This window comes from Mytilus galloprovincialis, chromosome 4 (genome assembly GCF_965363235.1).
Source record: "Mytilus galloprovincialis chromosome 4, xbMytGall1.hap1.1, whole genome shotgun sequence".
NCBI classification, from domain to species: domain Eukaryota; kingdom Metazoa; phylum Mollusca; class Bivalvia; order Mytilida; family Mytilidae; genus Mytilus; species Mytilus galloprovincialis.
Window position 1 is genome coordinate 16,471,843 of NC_134841.1, and position 6,486 is coordinate 16,478,328.

The following is a 6,486-nucleotide window of genomic DNA, read 5'->3' on the forward strand; positions in this document are numbered from 1 at the left end:
CTGATGACAGTCGTGTTTATAATCAGTTTTTAACTTAAAGGAATTGAAAAGTAATTTCAGACAAAACTTTCAACTTTATATTTTATAGAAATTCTTAATTACTTTTTAATGGGTTATAAATGAGAATCATATTTGCCAAAATTAAAGTGTTCACATTCTGCTTTCCAAATTAAACTATAGCATAAAAAGTGAAAATATTATGTATAGAAATGAAAATAATACGTTATAAATTTAATGCGTTCCTAGATCTTTTTTTGGATTTATCTTTATCAGGAACGCTCGGAGCCGAATATTTAAAAAGACAATGAAGAGTTATATTAAGAAATGAAACTAGAGGCTCTAAAGAGCCTGTGTCGCTCACCTTGGTATATGTGAATATTAAACAAAGGACACAGATGGATTCTTGACAAATTTGTGTTATGGTGATGGTGATGTGTTTGCAGATCTTACTTAACTAAACATTATTGCTGCTTACAATTATCACTATCTATAATGAACTTGGCCCAGTAGTATCAGTGGAAAATGAAAATCTACAAATTTTATGAAAATTGTTAAATATTGACTACACTACCAATAATTTACCCACACTTTTTTGGTACATTTCTACCCTCGTGCATATCAGTACTGTTAGGAAAGACTGAAAACTTATAATGTTATACTTTCAATGAAATCAGTACTGATTTTGTCAGTACTGTTTCTGTACTGATTTTGACAGTACTGTTTTAGTACTGAATTTGACAGTACTGTTTCAGTACTGATTTTGACAGTACTGTTTCAGTACTGATTTTTTCAGTACTATTTCAGTACTGATTTTGTCAGTACTATTTCGGTATTGTTATTTTCAGTACTGTTTCAGTAGATTTGGTGTTGTTAATCTTTTTAACTTGAATGTGTATTGTTTCAAAAAATATTTGGAACTGAAAACTTTTAAACTAGGTAAGTATAGTATGCTATATAATAATTGTGGCATATTTTGTATCTTTTGTAGATATCTCTGATTAAGTGTTTATCATTAGAGAAGTTTTTACAATGTGCATCTCAGTACAATTGGTATCCAAATATAGGTTTGATAATTCTGTGACAATATTATTATTATCCTTTTTTAGCTGGTTACGTTTTTCTCTTTGACTATATCACCCTGCTGCGCAGATTTTTTTAAGCTACGTGAACATGACCAAGGAAAATTATCAAGCTTACTCTCGTCTATCGAAAAACTATTGAAGCGAAGGATTTTACCCATTAGAAGCACCTGAATTCACTCCCGGTTTTTAATGGAGTTCGTGTTGTTTTTTATGTACTTTTCAAAGTGTTGTTGTAAATGCCCTTTTGTTTTGTGATTCTTTGCTTACTTCTTGATTTTGATTGTGACTGTCTTTCAGTGTTTATAAAAATGATACGCTCTAGGAGCACCTGAATTTACTCCCGGTTTTTAATGGAGTTCGTGTTGTTTTTATATATGTATTTTTTTCAATGTGTTGTTGTAAATGCCCTTTCGTTTTGTGATTATTTGCTTACTTCTTGATTTTGATTGTGACTGTCTTTCAGTGTTTATAAAAATAATACACACTCGACATCAGGGAGATTCACACTGTGGTTCGAGGTGATATTTTACAGTATCAATGTGTATAATAGAGCATAATTTATATATATATCAAACAAGATTAGAATCTTCAATACTGTTCATTTTTTGGTATTTTGCTATTGCTTAAAATATGTTGTAATTAATGCAGTCAGATGTTACTATGTTAGGCAATGCATTATAATCAACACAAAACAATGTCTCGATTACCTTATTTTTAATCATAACTGGAATTTCTTTTATTTATCATAACCATTTTTTAATATATAATAAAACATTCAATGTCATACCAACATGTAAAGTTTGTGGCAAAAATCTCTGTCATTTTCATGCCCCTTTGTTATTTTATGACCCTTTAAAGCTCATAAATAAAACAATCAAAGAAACAATTAATTTTGCATGTATCATGTTTCATTGCTCTCCCCCTATGCCATCTTTTCTTTGGAATGCTTTGTTAAATGTCAGTTTCCTGGCTCTTTTCCTCAATTCAGTCCCGGATATGGTGTGTCTTTTTACATGTACAGTGGTAATTCAAGAGGACACTTTAGTTCTAATATGAGCTCATTATAAGCATCCACCTTTTATGTTTTGGTACTTGTACGAAACTCAGGATTCAATGGTTCATGATTAAATGTTGTTTTTTTTCCTGATGAGTGCCATATTGTCTAGATACATCATTTTGTTTATAGGTCTTCAATTTTCACATCGAACATTCCCATGTCTGCTCCTGTCTCCATTGCTGTTAATCATTCTGAGGAAAGAAAATGTAATGAATTTATAAAGGCTACTATAAATTTTCTTATGTTAAAACTTTCCTCATTTCTGTGTTATGTAAAAATAAAAAGAATGCACAATTATGGAACGGAATGGTCTGACATCAAAATTTACTTATTACTTTATATACTACCAGAAGTCCAGTAATGGACTGGACTTCTGATACTACATGTATATATTATAATCAATCAAAGTTGAAATTTGTTTCTAAATAAAAAAAAGGAAATATGATAATTTAATTCATCATCATCAAAGTATTGGTGTTTGCCAGTGGCAAGTATTTCATACACGTGTAGCTTTAACCATCGGTCTATTTATGTGCTCTTTATAATAAGATCCGCGAAACAACGACAAAAGACATTTAAATATATACTAACTACTTTATACAAAAGTACATTAATGTTTAATAGATTGAAGTGGAAATTCAATTTAATTGAAAATTTATCGTACATAGTCATATATGTAGCACCAGAGATGTTATACACACAGTAGCACACAGAAACGTGTCCGATTCCTCCAAAACGCGTCAATGTGACGTCAATGATTTGATAAACATGTCAAATTGCACTGGCGAAACCACTTCTGCGGGAAGCCGGTCGAGCAGTACCCTCATAGACATACATTTTGTAAAGAGACATTTAGGCATCACCGGATAATATTAAGACAATAGAATTTACTTACTATTAAACGATGATTTAAACTTTACAAAACTTATTAAATGCAATGTTATTGGGTTTTTTTCTAAATACGCATGACATATTTGCCACTGGACATTAAGTAATCAATAGTTAATTATGTGTTGTAAATTTAGCCTGCAGTTATGCTTGTTATGAATTACCTATGCTGAACAAACTAATGCTAATACAGTAAACATGGTCAAGCACCGGAAAAAAAATACAATATAAAATGTACATGATGTATTAGTTTTCTAAATTGTGAAGTACACTCAATTTTTTTTTAAACCTCGCATTCGCCTCGGGTGACTATAGTATATTCTGTGTCATAAGTGCTCTGTTTAGACTTTGCAAATACACAATATGTATTTATCTGTAACTAGATACTAATTTTTACAAAATACACAACCTTTAAGATGCAAAATTAAAAACACTGTTTCAGCGCTTGAATTTTGTTTTTATTTGATTCAAAGATAGAAAAAATATTGAAATAATTTGATAAACTGGTGTTTTATAATTTAGAAAATAATTCTGTTATATACTATAGTAAAACAGTGTTATACACTATACACAATATGAAAATTTATGGATGTGAAAAGGACAAGGCCACTTCTTCTTTTGCTATGTCTTAAATGGAAAAAAATCAGAAGGTTCCAAATCAACGCCATTTTGTAATGGCAGCTCTTCATATAAGTAGTCAAATTTGTCGTTTTAACATCGTTTATAGCATATGCTTATGATCGAATTGTTTTTGTAGCATTCTATTGAATAAATATCAGAATATTTCTCCTTTTTGTCCTTGTGGTTGAAATATTGATAATTTTAGGTCTGACCTTTGACCTCAATTTCACAAAATTGTGACCACTCTGGATTTTTACGACCCTACTTTTCTTATTGTACACGTTTTCCTCTTTCCATCGATATATAATTTAGGTGTGTGTTCTTCCGGACCATTAAAGTTTTAAAAAATGACCTCTGGTTGCAGTACTAATTTTCCTATATCTATAGACCATTGGTTTTCAAGTTTGAATGGTTTTACACTAGTCACTTTTGGGGCCCTTTATAGCTTGCTGTTCGGTGAGAGCCCATGCAGGCACGGTGTTGAAGACCGTACTTTGACCTATAATGTTTTACTTCTACAAATTACGACTTATATGAACAGGAGACTTTTCTCATTGGCAGTTATACCACATCTTCTTATATATTAATACAACACTGAGCCACCCAACCCATAGTATACACCCCAATTACTCGTTTGTGAGGGCTGCCTAGAGTCAGAGGTGGATTTAGGGGGGCAGGGGACCCGCCCCCCCCTTTTTGGGAAAAAATTTGGTTGCTTATATAGGGGAATCATTGAAGCGTGACTGGAGCCGGCCCCCTCTTAGGTCAGTCAGTGGGCCCCCACTTATGTAAATTTCTGGATCCACCACTGAGAGTGGTTACACCGGGCCAAAAATGCATCGGTCTGAAACAACATACTGGTTGTGTGTACACTGACAATCAAATTAAAATTGAAAAAAATGTATAAAATATTGTAAAAAATAATTTTTCATTTGAGTGCATTTACGTAACAATAACACAATGTAACCGTAGACATAAATATCATTGTTACACTTGTAAGTATTCATGCAGTTCCTTAGTCAACCCTAGGCCTGCATTCCGCCGGCGATATAGCCTAAACTTCATTGTAACAATAACTTTTTTATGACTGTTACATTTCAATGTAACCATAGCCAGTACCAAAATAAAATAGAAAAAACATTTCACAGACATCTTTCTTTACAATATAAAAATAGGAAGACTGTTGGATGATTTTTACCACATCAAATGCCCAATGAGGAAACCCATATATCGCATTGCCCAGATCGCATAGTATGCTAAAAAAATATTTAAAAATACCCGAAGTAACAGAAATGTTGTTGTAAAACCATTTCAAACGAGATCACTTATATATAAAAAAATATATATATATATATATGCAGCAACAACTGAACAGCAACAAACACAGCAGTCAATGTGGCGAGATGAAATAATTTTGTAGGCACCTAGGACTTATATATTAAAATGTTTCCCAAATTAAATGAAGCATTGGTATAAAAAAATCCTGTCAAAATAGGAAACACATTTTTAAAAGGGGGTTCCAAATCTGGAGATAGGGTTTCCAAATAGATTTCCCTTTTCAAATTTATGCATTTATCGTTAAAAAGGGGTCCAACCTTCGGACCCCTCCCCCTTCTTACGCCGAGGGGTGTACCGCACCTCCCTTTATCCAATCATATGTTTAGAAAGTCAGGCTGATCATTTCTCAAATATCAATTTGACAAATAGTAATACTATAATCTATTTAATAAGGTTTGGTAAAGAAGTAATAATATGTATATCCAAAACATGCCCGCGATTTTATACCTATTTTGACATTTACAGAAAGTTCTGTAACCAGAGGCGGATCCACCCATTGTTTTAAAAGAGGGTTCCAAACACTCGGGATAAAAGGAAAAAGGGGGTTCCAACTATATGTCCCAACACAGTCGCCTAAAGATTTCATAATTATAGCGAAATAAAATATTTTAAGTAGTATTATATAGAATAATGCATTGAACGTCCAAAATAATTTGGTGTTCCAACCCCCGGAACCCCAGGGGTCCGCCACTGTGTAACGCGTATTCTCCTTCTTTAACTAACGTAATATGTTTTGAATTAGCTATGCTACACTTTTCTCAGTTTTAAAATATTCAATGTACTACTATACCTTGATCTACCTTCAATCCCATTGTGGTATTCAATCCAGAAGAAGTTTGAACTGTTGAACTGTTGAAATGTCAGTGCGAGTGCAAAAATAACGTTTGTAAACAATGAATGACGTCATGTGTAAATCCAATCACATAAACGTTTTACAATAGGCAATTGTATGTTCCATATTGACGCGCTTTTGTGATTACGATAATAACATCAACGGCAAAATTTGAGACAACAGCAGATCAGCCGGGAAGGATAGGATACAGAAATACAGCAGAGAAAATATCGGTTTACCAGCCACTTGCAGAAAGTCTTAAACACGGGGGGGTAACTTCGATATTTTTTTGGTAGGGGTGTGCCATTTTTGCCTCAAAAAACATACCCATTTTAATATAACATTCACTGAAATTCAGTACCTATAGTTATATAAATATTTAAGAAAGAATGACCTATACTTATATACAATATTTAAAATATGACCCATGCTTATATAAGAACTAACTCATCGTCACTCATAATTCATAAATATACCAGCTACCCTTAAGTTTTTATATATGAATTGACATCGTTTGGTGCACATATATTTTAACGTGATATATACGCATGGATTGTGGGATTAACTGCATGTTCAAGTTAAGTGGGTGTGAGATTTTAGTGGGTGTGGGTGTATTTAGCGCATTTATATATGATATGTAGATCATACCCCAAATCAATATACAGTTA

At 32.5% G+C, this 6,486-nt stretch overlaps 1 long non-coding RNA gene across 1 annotated transcript; it reads right to left on the bottom strand.

Annotated features, from left to right (window-relative positions):
- Nucleotides 1-1,779: 1,779 nt before the first annotated feature.
- On the bottom strand, nucleotides 1,780-6,075 carry LOC143071486 (uncharacterized). The gene is made up of 2 exons (XR_012976910.1): nucleotides 5,777-6,075; nucleotides 1,780-2,330 (listed from the first exon to the last, which is right to left on the bottom strand). It is a non-coding gene; the product is annotated as an uncharacterized LOC143071486 (long non-coding RNA).
- Between the last annotated feature and the right edge of the window lie 411 nt (nucleotides 6,076-6,486).